Source organism: Dendropsophus ebraccatus, chromosome 2 (genome assembly GCF_027789765.1).
Source record: "Dendropsophus ebraccatus isolate aDenEbr1 chromosome 2, aDenEbr1.pat, whole genome shotgun sequence".
Taxonomy (NCBI): Eukaryota; Metazoa; Chordata; class Amphibia; order Anura; family Hylidae; genus Dendropsophus; species Dendropsophus ebraccatus.
Genome location: NC_091455.1, coordinates 14381036 through 14397213, shown reverse-complemented (window position 1 = coordinate 14397213; position 16178 = coordinate 14381036).

The following is a 16178-nucleotide window of genomic DNA, read 5'->3' as shown; positions in this document are numbered from 1 at the left end:
CGCTCAACCCCACCACTCACAGGAGGGTTTAGATTTACCCCTGTGGGAGGAGTTAATTTGGTGGAGGAAGTGAGTAAGTCTCTTGTTGATTTTCAAAGTGAGAGGACACAAACATACTTAGTTCCTGTAAAAGTTAAGCTAGGGCCTGGCTCTGGCCAGGACCCCTGACATGGTCGAAGGATGTAACAAAAGACTTCGTTTATGCAATTAACTACCACAGTTTTGCAGTGCTAAGCTCACCTTAGGGGAGAGAAGCTACCTATGATAACCCTAGCCCACATCATGAACCCTTTTCAAACATGCAGGGTCGTCTCCTGACACAATAGGAACTGATCCCAGTAGTACAAAGCTACCAAGAATAGGTCTACGTATCCTACAGCGCAGCGCAGGACAACTGGTTACTCTTGGGAATCTGTTACACCCAGATAACCGATGACTGGTACTTGTGATACCCACCTAGGATGGGTTTTACGCAACAAGGGGGCAGAAGGCGGTCAGACTATAGTCTATACGTGAATACGAGTATCACTTTTCTTTTTTTTTCTTATCTACACTCCTGTTCCGGCAGAGCACATATCCTACATTGGGCAGGGCTCCTCTGGCAACTACTTTCCTCTTCCTTCTCTTTGCAAAGCACCTAATTCTGTAAAGCACTGGTTCTACTTTACTGTCAGCAACTACGTTTCAGTGTCAAGATTTGCCCTACCTGTATTGAGATTACTGTTCACCTAAAGCCTTGTTCAGTAAAACTATTCTAATTTTATGCTAAATGCACAGGACTCTGTCTTGTCTATCTGTACCTACTGTTTCCCCTTGGGTTACTTTACTACTTTCTTCCTGGATGGGTCTATTACCACTCTAGGTTACTGTGACAAGGGACCCTCAACAATCCCGGAGGTTACCAACCATTAGGGTAAAACAAACTGACAAAACAGATACCAACACCACACCTGTATGCTATCAGAGAACTGGCGTCACAGGTAACATCACAGCACTGTCCGAATACCACACCCCCACCTCACTATTTATAGCCCCCCCCACACACACACTTTGCAACAATCTAAATAATAATAATAATAATAATAATGGGGGTTGGGTCACCCATAGTATTGTGATCAGAGTAGATCCACAACAAAAGAAGACAGGTACACATATTTATTATCATTTTTCTCTGCCTTGGTTCCACTGTTTTTGTTAAGAATACTGTCAAACATGAAACCCAAATGCCGACCAATAACTATACGTCAACGCGTATAGTCATTATCAGTGAGAATACGATACTTCATGTTTTATAGTTACGCATTTGGGCTGGGTTCACACTATGTATATTTCAGTCAGTATTGTGGTCCTCATATTGCAACCAAAACCAGGAGTGGATTAAAAACACAGAAAGGATCTGTTCACACAATGGTGAAATTGAGTGGATGGCCGCCATTTAATGGCAAATATTTGCTGTTATTTTAAAACAACGGCTGTTATATTGAAATAATGGCCGTTATTTACTGTTATATGGCGGCCATCCACTCAATTTCACCAGTGTGTGAACAGATCCTTTCTGTGTTTTTAATCCACTCCTGGTTTTGGTTGCAATATGAGGACCACAATACTGACTGAAATATACGTAGTGAGAACATAGCCTTACATTATTTTGGTTTACTTTTATATGTATTCTTTTTAATCTTTTTATTTTGTATGGTGCAAATTAAAGACAAAATCTTAAAGGGGTTGTTGTTTTTTTGTTTTCTATGACTAAATTCATCTTTTTGGCCTGTTTTCCAGATGAGGGGAGTGGCTGCCTCTACTTGGTCGTGCACTCCACCCATACCACCTGGTGGTTATTACTTTTACCAGTATTAGATGCCTCCTGCATACCCAGAGCATAGGCTTGTTATATGTGATAGAGAGGCCAAAGTACAGTGTAGGGTCCATCTCGGCATGAGGCCACCTTATCTTGGTGGGATGGTTTACGCTAATTGCAAATTGCAACCAAGAGACTCATTTTTAATGGAGATTTTTTTTTAGCAGTTGGGGGGGCCGCTTTTAGCTATTTTTATGCCTGTATTGGGTCTGTGTCTTGTCTTTAGCAGAGAGCTGTGTTTTTTTTTTTGTGTATCTGCATACTTATTATAGTATTTCTTCCGTGTTAGTTACACTTTTTGTTAAAAATACTGACAAACATGAAGACCAAATGCTGACCAATAACTACATGTAAACCCAGCCTTGGGTATTATTAGTGTGAGTACAATGCTTTATGTCTTATATTTACACATTTATGAGGCTGCGTTCACACTACGTATATTTCAGTCAGTATTGCAACCAAAACCAGGAGTGGATTAAAAACACAAAAAGGCTCTGTTCACACAATGTTGAAATTGAGTGGATAGCCGCCATTTAATTGCCATTGGCAAATATTTGCTGTTATTTTAGAACAACGGCTGTTGTTGAAATAATGGCCGTTATTTACTGTTATATGGCGGCCATCCACTCAATTTCAATATTGTGCGAACAGATCTTTTCTGTGTTTTTAATCCACTCCTGGTTTTGGTTGCAATACTGACTGAAATATAGATATACTGACTGAAATATACGTAGTGTGAACGCAGCCCAAGGCTAGGTTCACACTATGTATCTGTGTGGCTGTATTGCGGGCGGTAAATCATCGGCCGGATTTTTCCGGATCATACGTACGCTGGAAAGTATACGATATACGACTGTACAGTGCACACTATGTATGAATCTACGGCCCGATTGTAAATGGACCCGTAAAAAATGAACAAGACCATTGTTTGCGGCTGGAAATGCGGCCGTGGATTGACAGGCGGTCCGTACGGAGTACTTCAAAAATAGCCGGCAATGATGCCGAATGCCGATGCCTCTAATAGTTAATATATTAAATAAATAAAACACATTTTCTTTGTAATAAAGTCCCTTTCGTTGTTCAATAATTTAATTCTAACGAATCCATCATTGTGCAATTAAATATACTGTTAAAATAAATATATATAAATAAATGTATATTTATATATATATATATTTATTTTTTGACAGTATATTTAATTGCACAATGATGGATTCGTTAGAATTAAATTATTGAACAACGAAACTGATTTTATTACAACGAAAATGTGTTTTATTAATTAAATATTAATAAGTACAGGAAGCTCCAGGAAGCCGTTAATCCATATTCCCGGTAATAGAGCATTCTGTACTAATCATCACTTTACTTTAATGAAAACATCAAATGTTTCTTCTAATTATGTTATCACAATAGCATTATTAGAAGAAACATTTAGAATTATATGTGCGCTCAGCTGATTGGCTGATCGGCTCAGCGCACATATAATTAGCGGGTCCGTAGCACAGTGACTTCATTGTGCTGCGGACCAGTGAAGAGGACACATCGGGGTGAGTATAGAGCTCTCCCCACCCCCTCCCCAGCACTGCACCCCTCCCAGCAAGGAAGGGGGTCACTTAACCCCTTCCTTTCTGGGATGGGTGCAGTCTGACATCAGTCTGGCCCCCAAGGGGTTAAGGGGGATGCAATACATCCTCCCTTAACCCCTTGGGGGCCAGACTGTTAGCAGCGATCTGTAAAGATGCTGCATACTGTAAGGTACACAACACCGCTCACAATGATGGGTGTTGTGCTCCTGTTTGTGTGTTTTTTGTGTGTTTCTCTCTTTTTGTTTTTCAGATATCGGTATCCTGTGGATTCCGTTGGATTCCGTGGACTACGTCGATGACCAGCGGTTGTTTGGTGTTTTTTTTTAATAAAATGGTCAATGAGGGGTGTGGGGGTATTTTTATTTGAATAAAAAAAATTTTTCACTTGTGTGTTGTCTTTATTTCTTTACTTTATAGACTTAGTAGTGGTAGTTTAACCAAGAGACTCATTATTTTTGTGGGAATTTTTTGGGCAGTTGGGGGGGGCTACTTTTAATTATTTTCATGTCTATGGTGGGTCTGTATCTTGCTGTTGCGGTGAGCTGTTGAATTTTTCTGTGTTTTTGTGTGTTTGCAATTTCAGCCATGGCAACGTGCTCCTGCCTAGTGTGAACAGTGTTCTAGGAGAGCTGACCAATTTTTTCCTTTTTTTTCTGTTTAGTAGTGGAAGCCGTCTAATAGACAGAATCCATTACTAAGTTGGGGCCTAGTGTTAGCCGGTATAAAATAGCTAACACTAACCCCCCATTATTACCCCAGTACCCAATTCCACCAGGGGTACTGGGAAAAGCCAGGTGCCAGTGGTTCCGGAGCGTCAAAATTGGCGCTCCTGGACCGGGCGGCAGCAGGCTGGTAAGATTTAGGCTGGGGAGGGCCTAAAACAATGGCTCTTCCCACCCTGGTGTTACCAGGCTGGTTATAAAAATAGGGGGGACCCTATGCGTTTTTTTTAATTATTTATTTATTTATTTAAACAAAAAAAACCATAGGGTCCCCCCTATTTTTATAGCCAGCCGGGTTAAAAACCAAACGACAGCAGCCTGGTAACACCAGGGTGGGAAGAGCCATTGGTTTAGGCCCTCCCCAGCCTAAATCTTACCAGCCTGCTGCCGCCCCAGTCCAGGAGCGCCAATTTTGACGCTCCGGGACCACTGGCACCCGGCTCTTCCCAGTACCCCTGGTGGCATTGGGTACTGGGGTAATAATAGGGGGTTAGTGTTAGCCCTTTTATACCGGCTAACACTAGGCCCCAACTTAGTAATGGATTCCGTCTATTAGACGGCTTCCACTACTAAGTCTATAAAGTAAAGAAATAAAGACAAGACACAAGTGAGAAAATGTTTTTATTCAAATAAAAACACCCCCACACCCCTCATTGACCATTGTATTAAAAAAAAACACCAAACAACCGCTGGTCATCGACGTAGTCCACGGAATCCGACGTAATCCCCAGGATACCGATATCTGAAAAACAAAAAGGGAGAAACACACAAAAAACACACAAACAGGAGCACAACACCCATCATTGTGAGCGGTGTTGTGCTCCTTACAGTATGCAGCATCTTTACAGATCGCTGCTTACAGTCTGGCACCCAAGGGGTTAAGGGAGGATGTATTGCATCCCCCTTAACCCCTTGGGGGCCAGACTGATGTCAGACTGCACCCATCCCAGCAAGGAAGGGGTTAAGTGACCCCCCCTTCCTTGCTGGGAGGGGTGCAGTGCAGGGGAGGGGGTGGGGAGAGCTCTATACTCACCCCGATGTTGTCTCTTCGCTGGTCTGCAGCACAATGAAGTGACTGTACTGCGGACCGGCTCATTATATGTGCGCTCAGCCGATCAGCCAATCAGCTGAGCGCACATATAAATCTAAATGTTTCTTCTAATAATGCTATTGTCATAACATAATTAGAAGAAACATTTGATGTTTTAATTAAAGTAAAGTGATGATTAGTACAGAAAGCTCTATTGCCGGGAATATGAATTAACGGCTTATGGAGCTTCCTGTACTAATTAATATTTAATTAATAAAACACATTTTCGTTGTAATAAAATCAGTTTCGTTGTTCAATAATTTAATTTAAACGAACACATTATTGTGCAATTAAATATACTGTCAAAAAATAAATATATATATATATATATATATATATATACATTTCTTTTTATATATATATATATATATATATATATTTTAACAGTATATTTAATTGCACAATGATGGATTCCTTTAAATTTAATTGTTAAACAATGAAAGGGACTTTATTACAAAGAAAATGTGTTTTATTAATTAAATATATTAACCATGAGAGACATCGGCATTAGTGCAGAGGATCGCAAACCCCGGTAATAGCGATTCATGTAAACTGTTTCCCTGCTTTCCCAGATGCATCCAGAGGTGTTTGCATCACTTTCTAAAGATTTTATTTGTTATTTTTAGTTGAACCAGATTTCCAAATAAATGACCGTATGTTTTCAGCCGCATGTCTATTTTTTCCCACGGCCGTAGTTTCAGCCGCACATTTCCATAAAAAATACAGCCGGATAGTGTGAACATAGCCCAAAAATAAAATTGTTAACTTTTTGTGTGCATTCTTTTTAATATTATTTTTATTTTACATGGTGTATATTGGTGCAAAGTCTTAAGGAGGATGTTTTTTTTTATTTCAAATCAGAAAGTGAGATTTTGTAATTTACTTCTATTAAAAAATCTCCAGTCTTCTAGTACTTATCAGCTGCTGTATGTCCTGCAGGAAGTAGTGTATTCTCTTAAGTCTGACGCAATGCTCTCTGCTGCCACCTATGTCTATGTCAGGAACTGTCCAGAGCAGCAGCAAATCCCCATAAAAAAAACCCTCCTGCTCTCCAGACTGGAAATAATACACTACTTCTTGCAGGACATACAGCAGCTGATAAGACTGGAGATTTAAAATAGTAGTAAATTACAAATCTCTTGCATCAGTTGATTCAAATGGAAAAATAAATGGTGAAAAACCCATTTAAGATTTTTGGCTCTTTATTTAAATTGATATCAGGTGATTTTTTTTTAAACAGTCACATTCATTAAGTTGACAAGCAGCTATCATATAACTCTTATTTCAATCCTTTGCTGTAGATATAGGCTTTAGAGGTTTTATGCAGATTAAGAGATAAAGCCCCCGGGGCGTTTCCTGGGTTGTCAAAGTCCCAAAACGTTGGACCTTTCGATTTAAACAGACTAGGTGAGAATGAGCTAAAAGTAACTGGGCTGTTGCCGGCCTGGGAACACCCCATGGGCTTTATCTCCTCAATTTGCATAAAACTTCTAAAACTTTTATCTCAGCGCTGGAGCGATGGACTGAAGTAAGATTTCTATCTGCATACTGTTAGACCCTCTTCTCTTCGAGGTAGATAGATAGGAGATAGATAAGAGATAGATAGATGATAGAGAGGAGATAGATAGATAGATAGATAGATAGATAGATAGAAAGATAGATAGATAGATAGATAGATAGATAGATAGATAGATAGATAGGAGATAGATAGATAGATAGATAGATAGATAGGAGATAGATAGATAGGAGATAGATAGATAGATAGATAGATAGATAGATAGGAGATAGATAGATAGATAGATAGATAGATAGATAATAGATAGGAGATAGATAGATAGATAGATAGATAGATAGATAGATAGGAGATAGATAGATAGATAGATAGATAGATAGATAGATAGATAGATAGATAGGAGATAGATAGGAGATAGATAGATAGATAATAGATAGGAGATAGATAGATAGATAGATAGATAGATAGATAGATAGATAGATAGATAGGAGATAGATAGGAGATAGATAGGAGATAGATAGATAGATAGATAATACATAGAAGATAGATGATAGATAGATAGATAGATAGATAGATAATAGATAGGAGATAGATAGATAGATAGGAGATAGATAATAAATAGTAGGTAGATAGATAGATAGATAATAGATAGAAGATAGATGATAGATAGATAGATAGACAGACAGACAGGAGATAGATAGATAGATAGATAGATAGATAGATAGATAGGAGATAGATAGATAGATAGATAGATAGATAGATATATTGCCCGTTTAAAGCTGAATAAGGCGATGGGTCCAGATGGGATCCATCCCAGGGTTCTTAAAGAACTCAGATCTGTGATTACTGCCCCCCTGACAGATCTGTATAACCAATCCCTGCTAACCGGAGATGTCCCCGATGATTGGAGAACAGCCAATGTTATCATAAGAAGGGGAATAGAGAAGAGCCCAGTAACTACAGGCCAGTGAGCCTGACATCTGTAGTAGTGAAAATGATGGAAACTCTTCTAAAAAAGAAGATAATGGATCACCTAAGAATCAACAATTTGATGGATCAAAACCAGCATGGCTTTACTGCGGGCCGATCATGTCAGACTAATCTCATTGATTTCTTTGATTATGCCACAAAAGTGCTGGATGAAGGTGGTGCTGTGGATATCGCCTATCTGGACTTCAGCAAAGCCTTTGATACAGTTCCCCATAAAGAGCTGATAGAGAAGTTAGATGAAATTGGAGTTAATCCCTGGATAGTTCAGTGGATTTGTGGTTGGCTGAAGGATAGACATCAGAGGGTTGTTGGTAATGGTGTATATTCTGAGCAGAGACTGGTTACAAGTGGTGTGCCACAAGGGTCTGTTCTGGGTCCTATTCTTTTTAATATGTTTGTAAGTGACATAGGAGAAGGATTGGTAGGTAAAGTTTCTCTGTTTGCTGACGACACAAACGTGTGCAATAGGGTTGATATTCCTGGAGGTGTCAGTAATATGGAAAATGATTTAGCTTTGCTAGATACGTGGTCCAAACAGTGGAAATTGAAGTTCAACATTTCCTAATGTAAAATAATGCACTTGGGGAGGAGGAATCCTCTGTCCGAGTATCACATCGGCAGTACTGTGTTGGAAAAGAGCTCTGGTGAGGCCACATCTGGAATACTGTGTCCAGTTCTGGAGACCTCATCTAAAAAAGGACATTGATAAAATAGAACGGGTCCAAAGACGGGCTACAAAAATGGTGGAGGGTGTGAGGAATAAACCATATCAGGAAAGACATAAAGATTTGAATCTGTATAGTCTGGAGGAAAGACGGGAAAGGGGGGACATGATTGAAACCTTTAAGTATGTTACAGGACTAAATAAGGTTCAAGAGGGGAGTGTTTTTAGTAAAAAACTGAGCTCAAGAACAAGAGGACACAGTGAGAGGTTAGTTGGGGGAAAGATCAGAAGCAATGTGAGAAAATATTATTTTACTGAAAGAGTAGTAGATCTGGTGGTTGGTAAATCTACAATAACAGAATTAAAACACGCCTGGGATAGACATATATCTATCCTAAGATAATAAGAAAGAAAATACTAAAAGGGCCGACTAGATGGACCCAGTGGTCTTTTTCTGCCGACAATCTTCTATGTTTCTATAGATAGATAGATAAGAGATAGATAGGAGATAGATGGATAGATAGATAGATAGATAGATAGATAGATAGATAGATAGATAGATAGGAGATAGATGATAGATAATAGATAGATAGATAGATAGATAGATAGATAGATAGATAGATAGATAGATAGATAGGAGATAGATGACAGATAGATAGATAGATAGATAGATAGATAGATAGATAGATAGATAGGAGATATACAGATAGATAGGAGATGACAGATAGATAGATAGATAGATAGATAGATAGATAGATAGATAGATAGATAGATAGATAGATAATATATAGAAGATAGATGATAGATAAATAAATAGATAGATAGATAGATAGATAGATAGATAGGAGATAGATAGATAGATAGATAGATAGGAGATAGATAGATAGATAGATGATAGATAGATAGATAGATAGATAGATAGATAGATAGATAAATAGGAGATAGATAGATAGTAGATAGATAGATAGAAGATAGATAGATAGATAGGAGATAGATAGATAGATAGATAGATAGATAGATAGATAGTAGATAGGTAGGGTAGATATGAGATAGATAGTAGTGAAATAGCGAATAGTGAAATATTCAAATATTCGATATTCATACTTGAATGTTCGATTGAATAGTCGATCCCATTAAAGTCTATGGAAACAAGTATTCGATTATTGAAAAACATCTATTCGACCATTTGGAGTTAAAAACCGGAAGCTGGGGAATTTGAACTCTTATCGAATATTTATTGAATATTCGGCAAAGTATTCGATAATATTCGATAGATCTAATACCTTACTATTTGATCGAATATCTATTCGATCGAACAGTATTCGCTCATCACTAATAGATAGATAGATAGATAGATAGCTTGTTCTTCCCCACATAGAGCGCTCCCTCCTGTGATGTCTCAGATATAACTACTCTCTGTACAGATTATCTTCTGACATGACCTAGTGTGAGAATCCATCCATCCATTCTTTAGTGCCATACAGCTATTAATACCAGGACAGTTAGTGTGGGGTCACATGACACTTCGGGTTATGAGCAGCTCCTGATACATATATACATATTTATGGATATCGCTGAATTCTACTTCCATTGATCGCTGCTTTTTAAAGTGATATGATCAATTTTCATGACAGTGAGTGCAAAAAGAAAAAAAAAAATAGCAAAAACAGCAAAAACATATTCGCTCTGCCATTTGCTCCACAGATCCTTTCAAATTGGATGTGACAAGTTGTTTTAGTGAATCACACATTTTACTACAGACGATGGTGAATCATTTTCTATGTTATTTATGAGTTTGTTCACAGGATAGTAGGTGCGGAGTCCGGAGATGAGCTAGACGACTTTATTACTGTTTTATCACCTTGAATTTTTATTAAAGATAGATATAGTTTGTGTGGTTTTTTTTTTAAGCATTTTATCATTATAATTTTTGTGTGTGTTTTGACTTTTAATAACTTAATAGCCGAGGCCATGTCCAGATGCCACAATATGAATTATGTTAAAAAAAATAATAATAATAAAAAAAAAAAAAAAAATAACCAGGAGGTGTGCCGCTCTGCTCCCCATCTGCCTCCTGCTCCCCAGGCTGTCCAGTCAGCTCCCCATCCGCCCCAACATCGTATGACTGTCAGGAGGTGTGCTGCTCTTGTCCCCCATCTGCCCTGCCGCCATATGCCTGCCAGGGAGGTGTGTTGTATATAACCATGCTGTATATAACACTGCCAATGTTGTATATAAGCAGACTGTATATAATACTGCCAATGTTGTATATAACCAGGCTGTATATAACACTGCCAATGTTGTATATAACCGGGCTGTATATAACACTGCCAATGTTGTATATAACCAGACTGTATATAATACTGACAGTGTTGTATATAACCAGGCTGTATATAACACTGCCAATGTTGTATATAACCAGGCTCTCTACATAACACTGCCAATGTTGTATATAACCAGGCTGTATATGACAATGTTATATATAACCAAGCTCGGTATATAACACTGCCAATATTGTATATAACCAGGCTATGTATAACACTGCCAATGTTGTATATAGCCAGGCTCTGTATATGACACTGCCAATGCTGTATACAACCAGGCTCTGTATAACACTGCCAATGTTGTATATAATTAGGCTTTGTATAAAACACTTTCAATGTTGTATATAACCAGGCTGTATATAACACTGCCAATTTTGTATATAACCAGGCTGTATATAACACTGCAAATATGCTGTATATAACTAGGCTCTGTATATAACACTGGCAATGTTTTATATAACCAGGCTCTGTATACAGTCTGATCTCATGACATCTCAGTTTGGCTATTAAGTATTTAGGATTTTAGGATGTTAAACATTTTTAGTTTATTTCTAATGTGCATAAGCTAAAATTTAAACATAAACATAAAACCAAGGGTATCAATTGGCCTCCTGGGCACCCTTGGGACAAATCTAATTAACACACTGAAACTTTATACACGGGCAGTGCCAGGTACATTTTCTAGTATATATATATATATATATATATATATATATATATATATATATATATATAAATTTTTAATTTTTGTGTCAGGCAGGGGAGGTGGAGACAAGACACGACAGTGAGCCCTGATTCTAAGCCCACCCACTGTCCCTACCTACTTGCCTCAAACGGCCCTAGGTAGCCGCGGACAACCACGAAGGCGGTCCCTGCATTATTATAGGTGCAAACACGGAACAAGACAGATGAACAAACACAAAGGGAAAGTCAAAAAGCAAAAGCCCAAACCAAATGGGCAATGTGGTACAAAGTCAGGTAACAGTCGAATAGTCAGAGGTCAGATGGAGGGTCAGATAACAGGTCAAAACGAGCAGAGGGATTAGGAATGGGGATCAAAGGAATAGACAGGGGAAGCTGGGATCAGGGTATGGACCTAAATAGCCAGCAGGGAAAGACTGGCTTTAGCTTTCATTTATAAGGATTAAGAGCCCGGTCCGGATCCCCATTGGACCGGCGTTCTCATCCTTCAGGTACAGACAGGCAGAGAAGAACATCAATAAAACTGACTTGCTCAGCTGCAGCAATCAAGGCTGGGAGAGTTCAGTGGTAACTCTTGCATTGCTAGAAGCTGAGAAGTAATCGGGTGCGTCACACAGAAGCAAAAACGAGGCCCAGTTCACACCAGGCTACTGAACATTCCTGACATTTTGATATTGCTTTTTATATTTATAAAAATTATTAAACTTTTTCTTTGAACAACAAAAAAACTGTTCTTTTACACTATGTGGGAATCAGATGGCATTTAAAGGAGTTTTCATTATACTCCTGGCGCTTTACAATTGCATTATGAATCGAAGTGAGGGGAAGCAGTGATCAGGTGATGGAGCGATACTTCTCCATCTAACCCCTTATGCTATAGTTGTGGTAAGGCAGGGGTGCTAGTTGTTATTTTCAAGGGCAGGTGTTGCAATACCAATGCGGCATGTGTCACGGGGCTCGTAGTGGTATATGCCACCCTGGGTCCCAACACACAGCTGTTAAAAGTGTAGTCCCTGTGGTGCAATGGTGCAAGATAAGGAATCCAAGTCCAGAGTACTTAAACAAGTTAACATAGTTTTCTTAAAGGTGTAGTACATTGAATACACAGTTCCTTGTACACAAGGTGCAGAAATAATAGCTTGGTTAGTTGGCGTGTCAGGATCCCTAGTAACTCAAAGGTCCATGTTTATAACAGATAAACTGAAGAAAGAGATTGGGTTTTGGCCAAGTCTCTTTAGAGGTGACTGAGTTGAGTTTAGTCTAGTGACTTCAGAGTTAGAGAGGCTACTGTGAGGCGGAGGTCCTATCTGAACAGTATTGTACTCAGTTGGAGGGGCTCTAACCATGTTGGAGTCAGTGGCAATAAACTTTGAAGAATAACTTGTACTCACGGCTATGAAGATCCATCTGTTGTGGGTTGAGAGCACAGAGTGACACGTCCAATAGTACAGGCCCCACTTAAGGGGGAGCTAGCCATTGGCAAGTAGCAGGATACTGTAGTAGAACCCGGCATAGGGTCGGGCTCAGGCCCAGGACCCCATCTTTGTTTGGTCTGATTAGACTACTGACTGAATTAGACTAAAGCACATAGCCCACTCCAGCTCTACTTATAGGCTTCCTAGAGGTTGCTGATTGGCGGTGAGGAAATGGTTAGACGTAGATTGGAAGATTAGCCAACTACCAGCTGGTGGCAAGCAGAAGATACAGTGACATCTAGCGACCAAAATGCAGTACTACCATTACCATCCTCAAAATACCCAAATACATATCCCTTCAGTGCCAGCCTACAAATACAAAGAACCAGCAGTGGCAAATGGGTTCTGAGACACTGCATTGCCACTTATGATTGTGGCATCTAAGGGATATCTCTGATCCCCACCACTACAAGTGAGTGTTAGTTGTATAACACATCTGACACCTGTTACACCTGCTCCATATTGCCTTTCATTACATCTGCCATTAAAGTAGATACAGTATAATACTAAGGAGATGAAAGAATGGTAATATATACAGTATATATGCCTATTTTAGTAACCACACACAACCCTAGTGCTTGAAGCAAGCCAAAATCCCCTCTGCCATATAGGATGGCACTGGTTGTCCAGGGGTGATTCTGTGCCAGCCCTGACCTCCTCTGCCGTTCAGGCCATTACCTGAGGGTTGTTGGGGGTAATAGATAGGAGACAGCAGTGTTCCATTCCCCAGGATGCAGAGTGAAGTGAATAGTGAGATGAGCAGAACTCAAGCATGCTCAAGTCTGATGGTTTGGCATCCAAAGCAGTTGGATGCAGCTCTAGAGAGTCCTATGTTTGCCTTTCTCCACTCCCTTGATGTCCTCCTACGGTTCTCCGGTGTCCACCGCTGATTGCAGCCGCCTCCACTTCCTGACAGCTTCTCATCTCGGGAGTGACAGCTGTCTTGGCCAATCACTGACTGACTGAGGCAAGTTAGTGCCACGGCCAGTGATTGGCTAAGCGGGCTGTCACTCGTCTTTTAAAAAGGTCTCCTGTCTCTAGACCTGATTGATCTCTCTAGCATCTCTCATCCAGCTCTGGTTTCACTTTGCCTTGTCTGATCATTTGAACATGATGTTACCTCTCGATACTTGACCTAGCCTGTCTGTCCGGTTACTCTTGCTTGACCCATTGGCGTGTTCTCCTGTATTTCCTTGTATGTATTGGCTTTTACCGTTGATTACACTTTTTGGTGTTTTTGCTTATACCTTTGGCCTGTTTGGTGGTGACCCAGTCTGTCTTACCTATCCTGTTCTTGTGCACTAATCCCAGTGAAGGAACCGTCACTGAGTTGGGGGCCACTAGTGGGCAAATTGTCCCAGTAGGTAGGGATGATTGGGGTAGGAGCAGAGCTGCGCTGATCCCTACCTATGGTGACACCACTATTATGAACACTATATGGAGGCCATGATACAGACACCTCCTGGTATAACTTTTTGTTACCTTCCATCACTCATCTCTCAGTGTTTCTGCTGTTTTTCCCCAAGTATTATAAATCCATTGGGTATTTTTATTCTAATTCTCAGCAAGTTACATTTAGATACAATTCTAGATCCATCGCTTGGAACTTTTGTTCACATAAGTGCTGTGAAGTAAAACATGCTATTTAAAGGCCAAGCAATTCGCACACGGAAACACTGTGTCAATATGAAAAAATATAAAATAAATCTGATGTTACTCACGACTACATCTGTTGCTGTTTTTCCCAGGTCTGCATCTGATTTAGACAAGTTTCTTTCTCAGATTACATCACATCGAATGGAAATAAGTTTATTCCGGGTGTTTTAGGCGTCCAGATGTAGCACAGGTGACACTGTCAGCTGTCACTACTAACAATATGTTATTATGGTGATAATATTTACTTATAAGGAAAGTTTTTTTTACGTTTCATAACAAGATTAATGTTTGCGTGGGTTTCCTACAGTTCTCTGGTTTCCTCCCACACCCAAAATCCCTAATGGGGACAGGGACCAAAACGATGTTAAGTGCTGCAGAAAAAGTTGGCGCTACACAAACAAAAGTATTATTATTATTATTATTATTATTATTATTATTATTATTATTATTATTATTATTAGTTATAAAGAGCTAGAAAGCTTATATTTATGTCAGTTTTTTTTTTATAAATACAATAAGTCATTGTCACATACTTACCTGGCTGCGCACCAGTGGTGGTCCTCGCTGTGGCGGGCTGTCAGTTCTGGCCCCGTCTGTCTGGGTGATGCTGCCGTTATGCAGCCTATCAGAAACCGGGGTTAGGTTTTGCCGGGTCCAGTGACTTGGGTGCTGGCCAGCCTGGTATAAAAAAGTTCCCGGCACTCACCACTCGATGCAATTAGGTTTATTGGCACATTTAAAGGAAAAGAGACATCACACTGGAACAGACAGGACACGTTGCGGCTGAATTGCCTTCCTCAGCTATGGTTTCGGGGATGGGGTAGGAAAACAGCTTTTTGAGTACAGAAGGAAACTCTTTCGCTTCGCAAAACCTATTACAGAATTTATTAACCCCTTCATGACCAAAGTCATTGGTGCCAGATGTTCGGGTTAAATTAATGCAATGTTTCTCCTCACCTTCTAAGAGCCATAGCACTTTTATTTTTCTACCTACAGGGTTGGTTGGGGTGTCATTTTTTATTAGTTTCATACTGGTGTAAAAAAAACATTTTTGATCGCTGTTTAATAATTTTTTCCTGATATATCATTTTAAATAAATCAGCAATCCAATATTGTTATATTTTAATAGATCTGACAATTCCGCACGCTACGATCTGTAATGTGTCTTACCCCCACCCGTCGGTACAAGTGATCGGGGGTCACGATTAGTCAGTGACCAGTGCTCAACCTATCACTGACTTCCTTAAATGCCACGATCGCTATAGATTGCGACATTTAAGGGGTTAATGACAGGCAGCTGTGGGATCGCAGCCGCCTATCATTATCTCCGACTTCTGGTTACACTGATGTGTGCGGGACTATTCTCACTGCAGCGGTCCCGCGCACATCTCAAGCCCTTGAAATTAAGAACATTTATATACACTCCTGCTGCACGGGGCATCGGCAGCAGGAACATATATAAACGTATTGTGGACGCAAAGGGGTTAAAATCGCTAGCACTATTGAAATTGATTGATTTTTGAAAAATGACATTTACACTTTAAGTATTTACAGTATATGGGCTGATATGATTACCTGGTTATATGCAAGTTATATAC